The 20,639-nt window shown below is 40.0% G+C and overlaps 1 protein-coding gene across 1 annotated transcript in view; it reads right to left on the bottom strand.

Moving 5' to 3' along the window:
• LOC150078459 (neuroglian-like) overlaps positions 1 to 20,639 on the bottom strand; it is a 442,449-nt gene that overhangs the window by 320,668 nt on the left and 101,142 nt on the right. Inside the window, exon 3 of the mRNA XM_090385067.1 lies at positions 16,112 to 16,205. The gene's annotated coding sequence lies outside the window, so the exon portion shown is untranslated. The remainder of the gene's footprint in view (positions 1 to 16,111; positions 16,206 to 20,639) is intronic.

The following is a 20,639-nucleotide window of genomic DNA, read 5'->3' on the forward strand; positions in this document are numbered from 1 at the left end:
ATATATTAATGGTACCCTTTCAGCCAAAGTCAGTTGGATTGAAAAGAAATAAATAAAACTATCCATTCCAGAGCTTGCGAAGGTTACTCCAAAAGTAATCCAATTACATTATTATTTTTTTACAAAGTTATATTTATTATACAGCAGTGATGCGCTGTATAAAACCTGCATGTTATAATGCTAATTAAACTCTCTTTCCTCAGATGGTATCAGTTAAAATGGCTACATTCATAAATATCCGTCAGAAGCAGCTTGCCCTTATTAAATTCTTGGTATGCGACGTGGAGACTATTGGAAACAGCCATAAGCGACTATAGAAGGCATATAGGGACAGTGCTGCCTATTCGCAGCGCATTTGGCCGCCAGGTCAGCCATATAACGGACATACCGATCTACACGATTGCCCTTGCATAGCTATCTCTTTGGAATGTCCGTATTCTGATGGACATTCGAGGGGCAGCCATGTTTGGCGATCTCTATAGCAACGTCACCTTTCAGGGGATTCAACAGCATAAATACAATGCCGGATAAACCTTTGCGTTGTATAAGTAAAAATTCTATGCATTAATATGGCTTAAAAATGTCTGGATTATCTTTAGAGTTACTGTGGAATTTTATTTTATTTTTTATACTCCAGGACCACTACAGAAGGTCAGAGGAGTTTACGAGAGAAAGACTACAGGAGTATTATCGTAAGTAGATAAGCTTTGGACCGCAGAGGCGCCGACAAAGGAGCTCGGCTAAGATGAAGTCATCGGGGTGGAGGGGTTGGGGGAAGATCTAGCGTCAGTGTTCTTTGTTGAAATTAAGATATTTCTGGATAGAGGGCTGTAATAAAAGAAGCTTAGCCTTTTTTTTTTCCCTGATAAATAGCGCTTGGAGATTTTCGATTTCATTTTTAGGAATTAAATTCTTTCAACAGACTAGCTAGACATAAAGATACTGTACGAGATAGGAAAACCAGCACATCGTTTCGATATATTTTATTTCTTGGTGAAGCGGATAGTTTTTATTTTTATCTTCTGAATCTGTCCAAATATGCTGTGTTTTACCGTGAAGTAAGAAATGGCCGTATTCAATCACAATTTGTTTTTTCCGATATCTGTCAATTAATCGTTTTGATTCATAATTTCATTCTGTCAAGTTATAAACCTGCATTGAGAGTTCTTCTGGCCCCACCCTCTCCCTCATAACGTCTCAGGAATACATAAATTCCTACAGCGAGTTGTTCCTGTCCATCCCACGGCCCTTCGGGAATATGTGTATGGTTGGGTGTAGTCCTCTGATTAGGGGGGAAATGGATAAAATTTAGGAAAGGAATATCAGGTTTATTTTAAATTTGGCTGTTCAATAACCATCTCAGAATGTTTTCTGAGATGGTTATTGTGGATGGTAACGTAAAACACACAAACACATCCTTGGATATTTTTCTTTAGGTTAGGTTAAGAAATTTGGCAAACAAATACACAGAGAAGGATTCATGTCACCAAACTATTGATTGCACGTTCGTTGTGAATTCGTTAATCACATTTACCTATCATAACACAACAAAACCAATCCTAAAAAAGTAATGTCCGTGATATTCGGTTAGATTAAGATATTTCAAGAAGTCTTAGGAGTAACTTCATCGAATAAAATCACGCATTAAACGGATTTAACTGAATGGCGAATCATATCAAAGGGGTCCATGAGTCACCATTGGAAAAGCAGTTTACCGACGGAGCCAAGGAACCAATTACAGTCATTTAAGTTAGTTATATAAGTCATATGTAAGTAGGCTGATTTATCTGCGTTAGGGTATTCACAATCTATTTATTAACTTTGATACATTAATGATTCCGTACATAGATGACCAGAAGAATCTTACAATTGATTGCGTATATAATGGACAAAGGGGAATGCAATTTTAACCTGCATATACTGTAATGCCTTCATCGTTTGTTATCATTATTTTACAAAATCATTATTTTACAAAATAATGATAACTTTGCATAACTAGGGCCATATTGCTCCGTATAAAATATCTGTAACTTGCGTGTGTTCTGCGGTCGATTTTCTGTTTGCTGGACGAAAAACCATGCTACCCTCGCCTGAGATCGACTAACCCAGCCACATTGTGAAAAAGGCCCAAAAAAAAAACCCTCGCGTCATCGAAGGGACTCGAACTCAGGCCTTTTCCAGCCGGTGTGAAAATGGCGGTGATTCTTCCAACTCTGCTACCCATAAGGGCATGTATGAATACATGCCCTTGTGGGTAGCAGAGTTGGAAAATGAGTATTCATACTTAGGAAATGTTTGCTTATTCTCCAGAGACTTGGGAGCATCTCATGCACCACTGCACTCTCTACGAGGATCTACGATGCTGCCTCATCACTAGACTTCGCTTCATACCCAAAACCAAGAATATTACCTCCTGGAAAGTGAGGACAACTACAAAGCCTTAACGCAATATGCACAGGATCTCTTTACCCGAAGAAGGACATATCCACAACCGACACAGTCCCTCGGAAAACAGACACTGACTTTCACCTGACTCTGTAGTACTAACTCAATACTCCATCCTAACCCGGCCCAGGAAACAAGATATTCACAAAGAGAGGAGGAGCAGCAAAGTTGCAGCCTCCTCTTTTTTTTTTTTTTTTTTTTTTGATTTGGTAGTTGTTGGCGCATCGGCTTCTGTGGCCATAATGCACCTCCCAAGGTTTTTGCAGTACTTTGATCCAAGCCCGAGGCGGGAATCGAACCCACGACCTTTGGGTTGCCGGACAGGTACTTTACCCACTCGGCTAGCCCGGTCGGCCCAGCCTCCTCTGATTGACTACCAATGAACAGAGCCAACATCTGACTCGACCACACTGAAACCGTGAACAAAGAGAGAGAATCCTGGACAAGACAATGAATCTGCATTAGCTATCTCCCTGATCACCTCCTGGATAGCAACTGACCTACGACAGACACTGGAATTGGTGCCTCGCTAAACTGGACTCCACAGATCAGACACCGCAGCCTTGCTGCCAACACGCTATATTGGCGTTCTGATCCGAGCACCTTGCCTGGCTGCTGTCTTTCCCTTTCTCTGGGGTAGGGGATGGTTTCCGTCCCCCCACCCGTTTTTCCTTCTGGTGGCGCATGGCACAGACAGGAACAGTTGACCCAGACTCGGCTTTAGGGATGGGCACCGGGAGGCAATCGCCAATTTGGTGTTTGCTCCCCGGTTGCAGAGTGATTTTTTTTTTTTTTTTTTTTTCTATTGGTAGATGTTCTGCTTGATACTGATTATACGGTGGAGATGGACTTTAAGTCTAGCTGCCACCTTACGTACGTCAACATACGGTGGGGCATGGCTGCGTGGGTAGCACAGTGGTATCGTCACAATTCTCCCCACACCGGGTGGAAAAGGCCCGGGTTCGAATCCCGTCGATGACCTTTAATGGGCTTTTTTCACTCTGTGGCTGAGTTAGTCGGTCTCAGGCGTAGATAGCAAGGTTTTTTCCCCAGAAACTGGGGTTTTTCGTCCAGCAAAGAGACAAATCGACCATAGAACACACGCAATTAACAAACATAAGACACAGCACGGCAGGCCACCCGAATAATAATGTAATTATTCGGGTGGTCTAAATATAATAGTTTGGTGGGGCACGGGCCTGCCCTACTAACCATCATTGGGGTCGCCTTCCCTTTCGTCCCCATTCTTCTAACTTTACCCCCCCCAGTCTTCAGTCTACACCCTACTCTACCTGTATTGCTAGCGAATGCCCCACACAATATAAAATTTAAAATATTCAAATTCAAACCGCACATATAGATCTTTTTCGGCCTAATTAGATTCTAGCGCTTGCCCCTCTTTTTTTTTATAGGCCCTAGTGACTGAAATCTCATGAAACTAGGTGACAGGGCCTGCCAGAGTGAAATAAAATAAAAATGCTGGTGTACCTAGTCTGCCTCCACGGACCCAAGTGTGGGCAACGTTGGATCCCGCGACTAACTTTGCCCGATGAACAACGATACACTACCTACACAACACATGCAATATCCACACACCTTTAAATCTTTGGCCTCAACAGTGTTCAGTTTCACATGGCAATGTATACTACGCGGAGAGGGGGATACCGTCTGACAACTAACACACTTTACACTTATTCTCATAGGTGGCGAACTTAGTGGTATGGTAATTCCACCAATGGATAACATTGTTGTAATCCGCTGAAGTTGTTGTAGGGTTTTAGGAGCATCAGTGACTAAGGCCATAGTGCTTCGTGTATGTCTGTAAATTGCGTGTGTACTGAGCTCGATTGTCTGTTTCCTGGATGAAAAACCCGAGTTTTCAGGAAAAAAACCATGCTACTCTCGCTTGAGACCGACTAACTCAGCCACTGAGCCTTGAAAAATACCTAAAAAAATTCCTCACATCATCGATGGGACTGGAACTCAGGTCTTTTCTAACAGATGGGGGAAGGCCGGCGATCCTACCAACAAGGGCGAAGTTGTGGCCTTCAACTAGTAACTATATTTGTTTATAATGCTCTCAAAGCTGTAGGGAATAAATATATCGAGCATGTCAGATAACTCCCAAGTTCCTGTAACAAAATGATACGGAATCTTAAGTCGTCCAACAGATCCGCCCTACAGAAGTAGATATTTGAAGGATACAGAGATGAGACAAATCGACCATAGAACACACGCAATTGGCAGACATAAGACACAGCACGGCAGATGAATTTAATTAGTCGAGTGGTCTAAATATAATAGTTTGGTGGGGCATGGGCCTGCCCCACTAACCATCATTGGGGTCGTTTGTGTTATTCAGAAGTTTGTGAAGAGAGTCTTCTTCTCATAGAAAAAGGAGATTTAAATGTGTGTGACAAAAGAGATTCCCAAGTCTAAAATAAATTTGAAATCCTCCAATGGAAATCTGCTCTGGCCAACTACAGCAACGCATTGCACTGATGTGGGGAACAATAGCCCACGTGCTAGCATCTGCTATGCTTATGGCTGCATCGATTGTTTACAGCTGCCATCGATCTCCGCTACTTTAATATCCGACGAAGTGGTCAATGAACCGTGGTGCGTGGCAGATGGCGAAGTGTCGACGCTAGCAGACGTTCGCACCTGGCTAGGCGGCCACCGCTAAATAGCGACGTAGCTTTCGACGAATCGGACCGCCTGGATGACAGTTCGGCGAAGACGACGTCCCCATCAACTGTCAACGGACCGGCGTAGCGAATTTCACTTTCGAATTTCAAATCGAGCAACGCAAGCTGCGATATGGTTTGACGGGCGGAGCCAGGACAGCGAGTTGAGTGTCTTCACGTATGAAATATCGCGAGAAAAACAATAAATAAATAATATTTATTAAATGTACCAACCCAAGGACAACGTTACAATTGAAGGGTCACTGCAGGAATCATATTAGAGTCCATTGTCTACTCTACATTATCCAATCCAATTTACAAGTCTATTGACGACACAACCCTCGTAATTGGGGGTGGGCTGGGTGAGTGGAGAGCACCGCTTTTATTCTTCGGACATGGATATATCGGTTTAATTAACGTTTTGCCCGAGAGGGATGGTACGAGAATCGGTACAATCGATAAAAGGCAAACCCAAAATCATTTCCTAATCGAAGCCATATTTTCTCCGAATTAATTTGGAGGCCACGTCCTTGTTGTCATTTCGCATTTTTAAACCACGGGGGAGGAAGAGGCTGAAATTAATCATTTAATAATTTAAGATCGTTAACGAGAATGGACCATTAACGAAGAAATTTCCTTTATTCACTGGAAATACGTAATCTACATTTAAATCCAAAGATATTGAAGTTTTCTTAAAGAGTAAAATTAAGAAAAAAGTTAAGAAAAAAACATACGCTTCTTACAGATTTTTTTTTTTTTTTTTTTGGAGGAAATTTTTTAATGTGGCATCACTTTCTCCTTCTGTGGGGGATACGGCTACGATAATTGCGTGTGTGTTCTGAGCTCGATTTTCTGTTTGATGAATGAAAAACCCGAGTTTTCAGTAAAAAAATCATGCTGTTCTCGCCCGAGACCGACTAACTCCACAGATAAGTTGCACAACAATAAGTTGCCCAATTTGTCACTCAAGAGATGGCAATGATTACCGAAACGGCAGTTTGAGGTAGGGAATTGCAGCACAAATAAATATCCGCACATTTCTCTTAGGATGAGTGCTCTTTATCTATAATGAAACTGCGAGGCATTCCATTCATTGTTTCTTACGATTTTAATGAAAACGATCCCTACTTGGATGCCGCTTACTAGATTTCTCTTGACTGAGTTACACGGCCAACCTAAACTTCAAGAAATTTCTAACAGCACACCTGCAAATCACTCTGTATACGCCCTAGTGGGTAGCACAGTTGGTAAGAACGTCATCCTCCCCCACACCGGGAGGAAAAGACTCGAGTTCGAGTCCCGTCGATGACGTGATTTTATGGTCGAATTGGATTTTTCACAACGTGGCTCAGTTATTCGGTCTCAGACGAGGGTAGCATGGGTTTTCCTCCCGGAATATCGGGTTTTTCATCCAGCAAACAGAAAATTTATCTCAGAATACACGCAATTTACAAATAATATACACGGAACAATATGGCCTTAGTTGCAAATAAAACCCAACAACAACAATAACCACGTTCAGGATCGATTCAGGACCTGAAATGTGAAGAAATGTTTCTATAAACATGTGTCCGATTCTGAAAGCTCACGAATTTTAATTTTAAACTATGTACACACCTTTCATTCTTAATTTCATAGTTTTAAATTTCACTTTCGTTTGTCTTTTAATTTTAAGCGTATCATCGAAGCCTTGAAGCTCCCGCCTCTAGAGCTCACCTCGAAAAAAAAAAGAAAAGAAAAAGAAACAACCCTTTGCTAATTAATATTCAATTAGTTTTATCTCATCGAGACTTTAAGTACTAGCTATAAATATTGGCGCCCTCACAGTACTTAAACCTTTAATTACCTCCACACGTAGAAATTTATTTCCCGGCCGCTGTACACAGCGAAATAAACCCGGAGTTCAGCACCCTTGCCCGCTCGAAGAATCAATAAAAACAAGAGGGCAACTCGGTTGGTTACTGTCATTATCAATGATAATACTGCTCACCGCCGACTTAATGCATGGGCTGTATTTTGCACTAGGTGGCGTGAGCGTGTTCTCTTAGTGTCGGGTTGCTGAACATCATTTCTTTTAAATATGCATCGAAATAAATAGCGAGGTACTTCTTTGTGGTTGCTGAATTATCTGCGAGAGTGTCTTCTGAAAGATTCAGCAGAAACACGAGTGGACGAGAGTTTCGTGTTGCAGTTTTCGTATAATTTATAGCGCGTACCAAAAGGTAGTTTTACGTCATTCCAGCATTTTATGAGAAATAGAAAGAGCGCAGACTATTCTCTCAATCCTGTGTTCGTTTGATCATTTAAATCGGACAACTTCGTAGGTTTTATTTTACAACGTGAGAATAAAGCAGAACTTTAGGCTTTGAAGATCGGAATTGCATATGGTTTCTCTTCAGAATTCTTTTATTTACTAGGTTCTTTGAAAGAAAAAGAGAGAAAGAAAGAGCGTGCGCGTGCCAAGTGTGTCGCTGTTGTATTGCCGAGTTTATCTTCCACTGGGCATCAACGTCCGGTTTGTTCACAATAGAGACCAGCCCCACCACCCAAGTCAAGCGGGACAGCTTACATGGGTTGTGTGTTGAGGTTGACAGCGGCCTACGACGTCTTTCGCAGCTTTCTTTAGCAAAGATTAATGAACGATAAGCTACACCAAGTGGTTTAACCTTTGGAAGCCGTAGGAAGCTGATTGTGTGAGTACGAAACCTAGTCGCTAACAATGGGGAAGTGCGAGTCTCGATAATAAACTATTGCTCAGTAAATACTCGAATTTCTGACAGAAAACACACACACACCAGTTGTTTTTAGCTGGCACATTAGTCTACGCTTATGAACACACCAAAATGTTAAAACTTTTTTACAAGCGGTTTAAGAATATCAAAATGTTTCAAGGCCCTAATTTTATATTTTGGCCTTTTACAGCGATTTATCAAGGCCATCCCAAATTTTAAAGCTGGGCCAACAGAAATCTGAAAAACATTTCTTTTCCGTCTGTCTGTCCGTCAGCATGTAATAACTCGACTCTCAGTGGAAGCTTTTTATTAAATATTTATATTTCGCTCTGCTAGAACGATTTGTCGATCCTTTCCAAATTTCATTAAAATCGGACCAAGAAATCTGGCAATTATTTATTATTTCAAACATATCACAAAGGCTATCCAGATACGAATGTCACCAAAGCACTGGATACAATGTTTGTTGCCATGGCTGGTTGGAGGAATGAAATCGCGCATAAAATTCGTTAATCTTGTGTCAAATAAAAGAAAGAAAAATATCGAAACTATCATATATGATTTACTAACAGGTGGCTGTGCAGACAGTACTATTTCCTGAACTTTCACTTTCAAATCAGACATTTGGAAAATTGTTTAAAACGAGAAACCCGTTAGAAAGAGGTTTTTACAAAAACCTATTTCTAACGGATTTCTGTAAGGAGAAACGGTTCATATTTTCGGAGATTTCTGCCTCATTTCATCCAAGGGATCTACGTGTCCTGGTACATTAAAACAGGATCGAATATCGTCATGACTTCATCACTATGGAAGTCGTGTTCATGCAGTTTTGTGCCAGACACAAATATTTATTCGTCTCTCGTTTTTCCCCATGAAAAACTCGGGGAACACATCGCAGCGTTGTTCGGTGGGAGTCATTAATAGTCACCCCGCACGTCCTGTATATGGCGACTGGAATGACCACGGCATTCAATTGATGTTATCTCAAGGGGAAAGCCGTCACGAAATGGATGTGGCTGTTCGAATAAGAGCCTGTTTGGTTCTGCACTCCATCATCTCGAAAATGTCCCTTAAATGGCCACCACCAATGCAAACACAATCCTCTACTCGTATTCTCACATTATCCATTGCTCCGCGTAATGTTTCTGGTGGTATCCTTTTAATTTAATCACGAACGTTTTCCTTCAATTGATCAAATTTCCGTGGACAGTTTATATAAACTTTGCATTTTAAGAAACCCCATAAAAAGAAATCTCAAGCAGATAAGTCGGATGATCATGGCGGCCAAAACGAGACATAATGTGATTTGGAAACATTTTCCTTTAAGGTGTCCACGGAAAGATTAGCGTTATGTGCCGAACACAGTCCTGCCGAAACCAAACATTTCTTGAGTTGACTCCAGTGTTCACGGTGTGTTCTGTTAGTTTTTTAGTTCATTCTATGGAGAATTCTGCTATAACTAGTATGAGTTTAATTCCATTATACTCATAGATGATTTGTTGAAAAGCGCCCCAAGCGATAAAATATAAAATTACTGCGCAGACGTTTAGAATTATTCAGAAATGCTGAATAAATTGAAGTATTTAGCACGATCAACGAAATTAAAAGAAAAGTATTGAGGTTATTTCTACATGTCGAGAAGGTTAAATTGACAGCCCCAGACTGCAACGGATATTTAAGGGGCGTAGGAAAGTATAGATAAAATATAACAGGACTTGCCTTTCGGTTTCTATCTTTTCAAATCAGCAGCTAACTGATGAAAGACGATGCACAATACTAATTTTTGACGATCAGTTTTTAAGAGTCTGCGAGGAAGAATGGGCCGGCGTCCAGATCTTTCTGATTTCAAACGTGGTTACAATAAAGATTATTATTATAATGGTGGAGATTAGAAGTCAATTTTTTTTTTCAATTTGTGCTTTCTTAACTGAAGTTGAATATAACGAGCATCCGTTATAACGAATACTTTTAAGAAAGAACTGTGACGTGTTATTAAATTTTCTGGCCATTTCTTTTTCATCTTATCAGCTAATCCATGTGATTGATTTAATCGCTTTTCACTTAGTTCTAGTGTCTCATTTGACAAATGCAGGTTGATTTATTCGTGACTGCTCTAAATATTCATTCTATTGGGCTTGCTCTTTTTTTTTTTTGTCTTTCCTATAAATTTCCAAAACTTTTCGGCTATTCTTAAGTTTCCCCTTTTCTACACGTTTTTATTGATCTGAATTGTGTTTGGTGGCCGAGAATTTCGTCCTTTCATTTTCAGTTGACACGTTACAGCCCCTTTGTTTCGTATAATTCGATTCACCAACTAGTTCCGAACAATAAAACAGAGCCGTTGAAACCTGTGATCAAACCACAGACTGATTTTCTGGCTGATATTGCTCCACCTAAACTTAAAATAAATTTCCGTTTGAACCCGATGGGACCAAAGGAGTTTACAACTTTCGCAACTGTTTTATTGCTGCCGATATACTAGCACAACGGTTGACAACGGGTCGTGCATTTCTGGATCGGAATTTGGGATTAACTGGCAATGTTTATTTTGGAGAAATACGTATGTTCTTATTAATGGTATGAATTCAAATACAGGGTTTTTTTTTAATATAAAGGTTTCATCACATTTTTCTACACACCACAAAGAGTAAAGCGACCCTCTATTACTTCGAAAATGAGATCTCTATAGTATCGAATAATTCATAATCGTCCAGTACAGTACCACGTGATTTATTATGGTATAAATCGCAAAATGTACGAGAATTGCAGAATTCGAACTTGGGCCTTTTCACCTGGTGGTTATAACCGCTGTGGTACACTTGCAAACTCCTTGGGCACAGAGGCAAACACAAGATAAAATAAACATCAGTTTATTATTCACAAATCATGGAGAAATAACACTCTCAGAGTTAAGTGACCAGACCCGGATGGTACATGCTCAGAAGGGCTACAACTAAATTAATATTACAAAAATAAATAACACTTTAGTACAAATATTTACATCAACCAAATTTAACACTTTGGAGATTACGTATACATGTACCACTAATACAAGAGTCTCAATTTAAATTTAGATATCATACAGAAATACCTGGACAAGTTATTGTTCAAGGATCTCGGCAACATTGCTAGATTTATGTACTTTCAGTTGCAAAGCAAACGTCGATTTAGTAATCATCTACAACATTTGGTATCGGATTGGAGAAAAATTTATCTTAACGTTTTGGTTCTGTTATGTAATGGACACGTATGGTATTTCTCTGAATGACTCTCTGATGCCACAATTTTATCCCAAATGGAAACAGAACGGAAGCAAAGACTTTCAGAGCGTCAAGAACGATTAATTTGGAAACAGGAGCATAGTTTGAGCTTTAAACATTTCTGATCTAGGCCAGGTAAACAAGTCTACGACTTTAACGTTAGCCTAGCCCATTTTAAAATGTGAGATTTAGATGACAGAAGAAGAGAAAGACTGGATTTTGCAGCAGAAAGCCAAATGATAGCCATAAAGCATGATGGATGCAAGTGAGTTTTTATGTACTTCATTATTATGATTCGATCGGTAAAATGAATAAGAATTCGCTTAAGACTCCAAGCGCACTTAAGGGATTTAAATTTAGGCTTTTGAAACAGAGTTAAAAAGTGAGCTTAGAGTAAAAATATATATCCAGGTCTTTATGTGCTGGAACCTTTTGAAATTGAGTGATGCCAATGACCGGAGAAAACTGAAGTGGAACAGATTTTGTAATTACAGAGAGACGAACAGACTTTTGGGGATTTAGAGCGAGACCGAAATAAAGAAGTTGTAGATAGTATCTAGATATTCATTTATAAAATCATTATTTGTTCTAGCTTCCTCCACAGAATGAAAGGTGGACTATATCTTAAAGTCATCTACGCCAGCAATTATGGGGAAGATATTCTGAAGTAGTGGCGGATTAAAGAAGATAAAAGCAGAGCAGATAGTGTACCTGCTTGGGACATTCCTGCTGATATGGTTTCACCCAGAGTAGTACACAGATGCTATTAGGCCAACTCACAATGTTCTGTTAATGATACAGAGGAACTCTGCTAAGGCAAGGATTGTTCTATTATATAAAAATGCTTAAGTTATTTATATGGGGATACGCCTGCCAAAGGGAGAAAACAACTCAAAATCAATCCTTGAATATTACATAATCTTGACGACTCAATTTTAGGAAAGATGTTATCAGTTAGAGAAGGTTCAAAGGAAAGATGGTACAAAATGGGATTTCTTATCAAGAGAGACGTCAGTTCTCTGAGGTGTTTGAAAACCGGCATGGATTGAGTTGATGGAGATATAAAAGACTTCAAACCGGTTCAGTAAACGCCGAGGGCATAGAGATTTCCTAAAATTGCTCCGTTAATCAAAGAGTGATTGCCTATTGAAACAAACTTTCCTCTTCCCTTGTGTAGGCTGAAGTTGATCTTAGAGGTATTGGACAAATAGTTAAAAAATGTGGTGAGGAAGGAGGATTACACTAGTTACTTTTTCCTGACCTTACGCAGCCCGCATCGTTTTGCCAATATTAATACTATTAATAATCAACTACAAGCCCCTTTAATACCATCATATATGCATCGGTCCAAATAAAGCTAGAATCCGATTGCATGTTCAAGGGATTGGGCAATTATTTAGCAAATTTAAGTTCGGTGTACAGAAATATGTCATAATGGACGTTCCTACTTTAATAATTGTGCGGAGAATCGTGCACGCAGTCACGACACATACACAGACGTTGTGCGTTTGTGTGTGTTCCTAGGCTGTCATTAAAGTACGCGTGCGTGCAACCTGAAATGGTTCTTTTATTCCGTATTGTTTCTCATTATTCAATTCAGACATGCAAGAATCTTCTCACTTTACCTTCCGTCCTTCCCAACAAACTAAAATAATAAAACGAAATAAACATTCATTTTTCTTTATCTCGCAACGCACTTCATTTTAAATAATCTCAGACCGTTTCAATTTTTGCCTCTTCTCTATTTTAATCGGGGAATTTCTCCTCCAAATCTTTTTTATGACATAGGAAAATTAAACTCATCGATCTGAGTGAGTGGAGCTACGTTGCGAATGCGATGAAAAGGATGCATCTGTAATAAATGAATAAGGTGAACGTTAAATAAGCTAATAAAGCTGGAAACGGCGCCCAACTACGGAATCTTCTTTCGGTTTCCAAGATCGAGACCTGCGAGGCAGAAAAAACAGAAAATGAAGAATGGCATTTTAGACACGAATGTCACAGTGGCGCTAGTCTTGTCTGGGATTATTGCAAGGAGACGGGTGTTCTATATTGCTGCCAGTTCACTGCTGTGTTTCAATAGTTCCTTGAGGAAGTCACTAATATTTAACAAGTTTGCAATTTATAGCGTAAGGGTAGTCGAATATTAGACCCTTTTTCTATAACATTACAATGAAAGCGAGTATTTATTTGATCTTTAAGAAATTTATTACACAGAGAATATCCATATTTGTACGTGCTGTTATCACAACATATATTAATTATTAATAAATTCTTAAATATTCCTTGTTTATGCCAGGGTGGCAGGACTAGCGTCAGTAAGATAGCGACAGTACAAGAGAAAGCTCAGTGTACGTTATGGTATGAGTGAAGAACAGGAATCTTTTTTTACAGAAAGAAACGTAAATAACAAGTTTATTTACATTCCCAGAGTGAATTTTATCCTGAAACCTGTGATTTGTGACAATAAACGTCTGCTTACTTAAAAATAACTTCTCCTGACATGAATTTGTTATTAAAATAACAATAACTCCTATAGGAGTTATTGTTATTTTAATAGGGTTTTAGAGAACATCAGTGACCATATTGCTCAGTGTATATTGTCTGTAAATCGACTGAGGTCGATTTTCTATTTGATGGACCAAAAATCCTAGTTTCCGGGTGAAAACCCATGCTACCTCGCCTGAGACCAACTAACTCAGCCACGTTGTAAAAAAAGCCCATAAAAATACCTCCCGTTATTGACGGGACTCGAATTCAGGTCTTTTCTACCCGGTGTGGGGAAGACGGCAATCCTACCAACTGTGCTACCCACGAGGGCCCTCTTATTGCAGACTCCACGGGATCTCATATTAGGAACTTTATAATGGTAATTGGGAAACAAGCTTTTGAGGTTAAGACCTTGACAACCGAATTTCAAGCCAATCGCAAAAGCGACTATTTTTCAGTTAATGTCAGATAATATGAATGGAAAAATAATTGTCACTTATCTTAATAGATATTCCGTAAGAAACAGATCAACCACAAAAACTCGGATAGCATAATTTTACTTAATCTTGTATGAGTCAATAAATACGCTTCAGAGTGGCCTGAAGATGTCATCAAGCACAGTTTTCGTTGATTACTATAGAGTGTAAGAGACTCTTAACCTTCTTCAGAAAGGTTACGGTCTCATGTTCTGTTTTTTTACCCTACAGAGATCAATAACAGGTAGGACACATTTTCAACCTTGTCTTGGCGATATAAAAGTCGATTAAGTCGGAAGAAACCAACTAATTACGACTTATTTTGAGATAGAGCTGGTTTTCAACTCCATGTAACCTTCCCTTCGTTCAACTGATGTTTAGACTTCTTGGTATTTGACGATGATTATGTAATCTTTGGAATTTTCTGAATATTGCGTTTCTAAAATGAATGTTTTTTTTTTTTTTTTCGGTTTTTAGAGAAAATTTAACAATCTTGAATGAATTAAAAATCGATTTATTCACCATCATTGGTCTCAATCTCCTGGACAGCTTATCGGCGAGGAAGGTGTAGGGCAGGACTCGTGATCTGTTATCAATTGATTCAGGACTGGCTAAAACTAACCAGTAAAATTATGTTTGACGATGGAAACGAAACTTTGGACTCTGCTATGAATGGTGTGAGAGAAACTACCTATTCGGCTACAGGTCAGTCTGGACCTACACGCAAATGTAAAATATTTACATTTGCATGTAGTATAATAATATTTTTTAAAAATATTATTACAACTGAACATTCACTGCGCATAAATGTTATTCTACAATTGGAGAAAGAGGTGGCTAGAGAAAAAGAGCAGTTTTGCAAAGGCTGTACATACTTAATATTCGATCGATAATGGAATAACTTCAGAGATAAGGAATTTACAAGTGACATTTTTTATTCTGTGCATGGTTTCGCTATCCTATCTTCTTCACTTTTGTCTTTTTAGTCTTAAATCTATGCACACTAAGTACTATTACCTTTCGTGTTTGGTGTTTTCTCAAAAAGCAAATTCTATAAAACTACAAATGGCCAATGCAAGCAGAAAATGATCTCATTTTCAGTATGTATTCATGGTGGACAATCACCTTCAATTTAAATCAGTCAGTTGTAGCTAATTCCGATGCAAGGCACCCTCAAAATCCGAATGGAAGCGTGTAAAAATATTCAGGAAGAGGGGGAATGCGAACGTTGCGAGTGTTGTTCACTCCAACTACTGTGACTGAGTAACCTTTAGCCAGGTTAAGGAGAGCCTGCATAACAAAAGGGTATGTGGTATGGAAGTTCTCATGCAGCGATGAAGAAATTAAAACAGTTTCCGTACAAAGCCATTCAGCCACTTTTGCCACCAGACTTTGCAAAACAAAGCCATTACTGTGGATAGTTACTGGAAAAAGTTAACGATGATGAAGACCCTCAGATGTTAGTGTGGTCTTTCTTCTCTGATCAAGCCTGATTTCATATGATTCGGTATGTAAACTCTCAGATTATAAATAACGAAGCGGAAAATTTCCATTAGAACACATGAAACTCTTCTACATCCTGTGAAGACTGAAGCGTGCAATGACACACCGTAAGTTTGTTGGAATATCTTGTTCACAAAAACCATAACTTCTCCGTAGTATATTGACACAGTCCATGAATTACTGGAGCACCTCGCTGAAGAGGAAGAGATTGTTGAAGTGTGGTTCCAGCAACGGGCAATGTTTTCGGACATGCTTCGTCGCATTCAGTTATGATGAATCATGACTTTCATCATGGTCACGATGGCGATCTTTTTGAACATTTTTTGTGAGAAACTAAGTATTTCAGAGAATAAATATTGGGCTGTTCTCAACCGAAATGATCAGGTAAATGTCGAAGCCCCAAATAACGCAGATTGAAAAGCTTTGAATTGTGAAAAAAGTTCAACATCAAATTTTCAAACTGGTCATATAAATCACACAGCAGAATAAAGAAACTTGAAAACATGCATACTACTTACTCATTCACTAGAAACTGCCAACAGTTGATCCAGTACAGTTCTATTAATGACCTTTTCGAAATACCACCTCATACACCCTATGAGGGTGTTCAAACTAGAAAAAATAATAAAAATGAAAAACAAAATAAAAATCACTAATGGATTATAGTACTTTATTGAATCATACTGATTCGCTTAAGCAGTGAAAAATATTCGTTAAGTATCGTTACCTCAACGTGTTAGAATTCAGCAAATATTGGCTTAAGAACTATTGAAACTTTATAATCGTAAAACCAAATGAAAAGAAACTTTTTTTTTTTTAATTTCAAATGAAATATGCTTTGGCCGCAACTTCTTTCCATCTCTAGTCCCACCTCTCTTACAACCTGGAGTTGGACGCATCATGGTCTTAGTTGCCCTTGCACCATAAAAACCAAAATCAAATCAAATCAAATCAACCCTCACAACCCTATGGTTCTGTTGCATTCTCAACTGAAGATAAAGCCGATTTACTAGCTTCCTACTTTTCTTCTAACTCTTGTAATGACGATCTTAGCAAAAAAGAAAAAAACTTCTACCACAACTAGTACACTCCACTCAATACCCTCCTTAGTCTTACAACAAAAGGACGGTTAGAAGAATTATACACAATCTTGATGCAAAGAAACTTCAGACCCTGATGACATTTTTCCATTTTTTTTCAAAACCCGTGCTCTCGAGCTTGCTTATGTTTTGTGCTGTCTTATTGCACTTTTTTAAAAATCCACTGGCGTTTTTCTTTCTGATTGAAAATTTGCTCATAGCTAGCTAGTTTCTCAAAAAAAAAAAAAAAAGCGACAAATCCCTCCCCTTAGTTTCTCTTTTCAAAGTAATAGAGAAATCCATCAAAAGCTAATACTTAAAATTATATCAATCTCCCATCTAATCAACAATCACCCATATAGATCCCATCAGTGTCAAGCCACTGGTGATATATTGCCGTATGTCATCAAATTTTGAAATCGAATAAGGGATTGAAACTCCAGCAGGTACGCTTGATACTTTTGATCATGATATTATGAGGCTTTTGGCATAAAGGTCTTCTAAACAAGCTCCCATCGCATGAATTGCATGCTGTTTCTTGCAATTGGGTATCCAGTTCACTCTCTGACCGCTCACTCCGATTGATAGCAGACATCTTTCTCCCACCCTTTTCTTTTTGTATATTAACGATCTTCTTCCACTGACTGGAAATCCTATCCAAAGTTTTGTTGATGAGAGGACACTACATTCCACCTTCCACTTTGAGAAACCCTGCCATACATAAACAGCACAACCCTCCCGAACATCCAATACCAGATCTTTAAATACCGAACTCCAGATAATCTTTAGATAGTGCAAAGAAAACTTAGTCAACTTCAATACTTCTAAAACTCATTCCTGGCTTAGTTCTCGCAAAAATACTGCTGCTATGATCATCTTCGAAAACACTCAGAGTCGAGTCATAGATCAGGATCACATATCTATGGATTACCCTGAATTCTAATCTCTTTTCATAATCAGAAATATCACTTTATATACATCGAAAAAAAAAAATAGTTTTTATTTTCGCTCTCAGCGTTACTTTTCTTCTAAACACTTAATCACTCTACAAATCTCAAATCCGACCTACCATGGAAAACTGTTTTCATATTAGATGTTGAAAAGGCTAAGAGTAGAAAACTTGTATCATGTCCAAACGGTAATCGAGCATTCTGGTCTCTTGCCTAAGCTGGTGTGTTCCTTCTGTTTAGAAATTTGCTCATTTGCAGCCAGTTCCTATAATTCCTATATTAGGTATTAGGTATTAGGTATGTTCGGGGTCTGACGGCACCTGGGATTTCTCCCATCTCCGCGTATGTTCTCTGTATCGGACAAGCCAGAGATTTAAAAGTGTGTGGGATATGTACTGTGTAGTTTGTTGTGCCCATTGTTCGTCCGGCCTGTTAGCCGCCGGGCCCCTAGTGAGACCCGACGTTACCAATACCTGCCACAGGGAGGCCGGCCGGGTGTTACCAATATTTGTACTCTGGCTGGTCTTGCCACTTACTTTCCTGGGATTTTAGTGGCTAGGACCAAAAAAAAAAAAAAAATCGAGGTTGATATTAGTGATACTTTACAAGTTAGTATTAATAGTGCGCGACGTGGGGCTGTGCGGTGAAAGTGAGTTTTAAAAACCAAATAGGTTCGGGCAAGAATTTTGATGTTCTCTTTTGATTTTGACATGTAGGGCTAAACGCTGTGCAAGACAAAAGTTTGGGGGGAGGATGAAGACTGGGGGGAAGAAATTGGAAATAAGGGGCCGACAGAGTAGATGGCCCCTGCAGGTAGTGAGGCATGCCCGTGCCCCACCAGAGTGAAAAAATTGGGGAGGCAAGCCTCTCCTCCCCAGGAGTTTGGAAAGAAAGATCCGCTCAAGAGAGTGCGGATTTGGGTCGCCAATAGGCTGTTCCGGCGGGAGAGTGCCACGTATGTCGTCTCCATCAGTTTGCAGGCCCTAAAAAATTGGCCGTTGAGTCTCATCTAGGTGGGACACTAATAGGGGGTTAAATCTGGATGTCATCCTTCCAGACTGCATGTGGTCTGGGGCTTATTTTCTGGTCATTATCTTGGGGTCATAATCAAGTCTACTGGCTGTCATTATGGGGTTTTATCCCTTCCGTGATGTTTGCTAGTCCTTACACTACCTTTTGTCATTATGTAGTGGGTCTATGCTGCAAGGTCTTGGGGCAGTGTCCCTTTGTTCTGATGTCACGACTATTTAAAGGTGTTTTTTCGCTTCTATTGGCGGTAATCATGACTCTTGTAGTTCGACAATCTATTGTCACTTGTCTTTTCCTAGTGCATTTTGTAGTCAGTCCAAGGTCTGTATAGTCGGTTCCTCTGTGTCGTCTCGCTGCTATTTGCAGTTTTGTTTTGTCTCATTCCGTTAAGGTCTTCGGTATATGGCGGCTAGTGTTTGGCGCCTGCTAAATAATCCCTGGGCAAAATCAGTTAAGGCTAAATATTCTTCTTGTGTATCTAGTAGATGTGACTCGAGATCCCTCGGTAAATAGTGAACTCTAGTTATTAGTCTGCATCTAAGGTCTTCGTATTGGACACACTCAAACATAATGTGCACCCAGCTTTCTTGTTCCCCGCAAGTACAACGCGGATCCTCCACTATTCCCAATGCTGTAAGCTTTGCATTGAAAGCCCCATGACCCGTAAGGAGGTAGGTCGTGTAAAGTCCGGGTTGCAGCCAGGTTGGAAGAATGGGGTATACTCTGTCTACGTCCGGGATGAACTTTTTGGTGATGTTCCCTTTTGTTGTGTTTGTCCAGCGGTATTGCCAGGTTTCTTTTAGGTATTTCTGCAGCCTGTTCTTTTCAGCCTTGTGGGTTGCATTGTTATCCACTGTGTAGTCTTGGTGGGTGCAAGGCATTCCTTTGGTTATATAATAGGCTATTCCAGTACGTATGATGTCCAGGTCAAGGGGAAGGGCTCCGGCCAAGACCTGTAGGGCAACAGTGCTAGTGGTGCTACAGGCTCTGATAATGGTTAACAGGATAGTTCTATGGATTGAGTCGATTATGCGTCTATTTACGGCGGTTGATGCCTTGTGATACCAAACCGCAGAGGCGTATGTTATAGCTGGTAGGAATGTCGTTTTATAATATAAGGAGAGCACGCGACGTTTAAGTCCCCAGTCCCGACGAACCACACGTGCTAACAGTGCAGAGTACTTCCTTATCTTTGTTCTTAAATGTATGAGATGCTGCTTGAAGGAAAGATTACAATCTAATATCACCCCCAGGTACTTAAGCTGGCTTTGGAGTTTCACTGTGGTGTTGTTCACCTTTATTTGAGGTGGCCTGTGCAGGTCAAGGGAGCCTTTCAGTAAGATTGAGGATGTCTTAGTTGGTGAGATTTTTAGGCAGTGTAAGATGGTCCAGTCCTGTAGTATCCTGATGGCATGGTTTGCTTTTACCTCCAACTGGGTTCTATTGTCGGCAGCAATTTTCAAGATTAAGTCGTCGGCAAAAGCTTGGGTTTGGACGTCACCAAGGTCCATGGCCAGGAACTCATCCAAGACAATGTTCCACAACAACGACCCCAGGACGGAACCTGGGGGCAACCCCTGCAGACACGGCGGATTACCCTACCATAGGGTGCCACGACACTAATATTCCTGTCGGTAAGGTAAGACTTGATAGTGAGATACAAATTGCAGGGAAGGTTGGCCCGCCTTAGCCTTGCCAGGACACTTGGCCACCAAATGGTGTCGAAAGCCCCGGCAAAATCTATGGAGATGATTAGGTAGTATTTACTGTTGCAACTGGCCACACCGTGCAGCAGATGTCTAAGTGCCTCTACTGTCGAAGACTCAGGCTTAAAGCCGAACTGGGTAGACATGTGCAGTTCAGCACTCTTGTAATGTGTGTCAATTCGGGCATATAGCATTCTCTCAAATAGTTTGCTGATCACTGGTAGCAAAGCTATCGGTCTGTAAGTGGTTGGCTGTTGTGGAGGCTTCGTGGGTGTTTTTGGG

The sequence above is a fragment of the Mastigoproctus giganteus genome, chromosome 11, assembly GCF_048544385.1.
Source record: "Mastigoproctus giganteus isolate SK-2022 chromosome 11, ASM4854438v1, whole genome shotgun sequence".
Lineage (NCBI taxonomy): Eukaryota > Metazoa > Arthropoda > Arachnida > Uropygi > Thelyphonidae > Mastigoproctus > Mastigoproctus giganteus.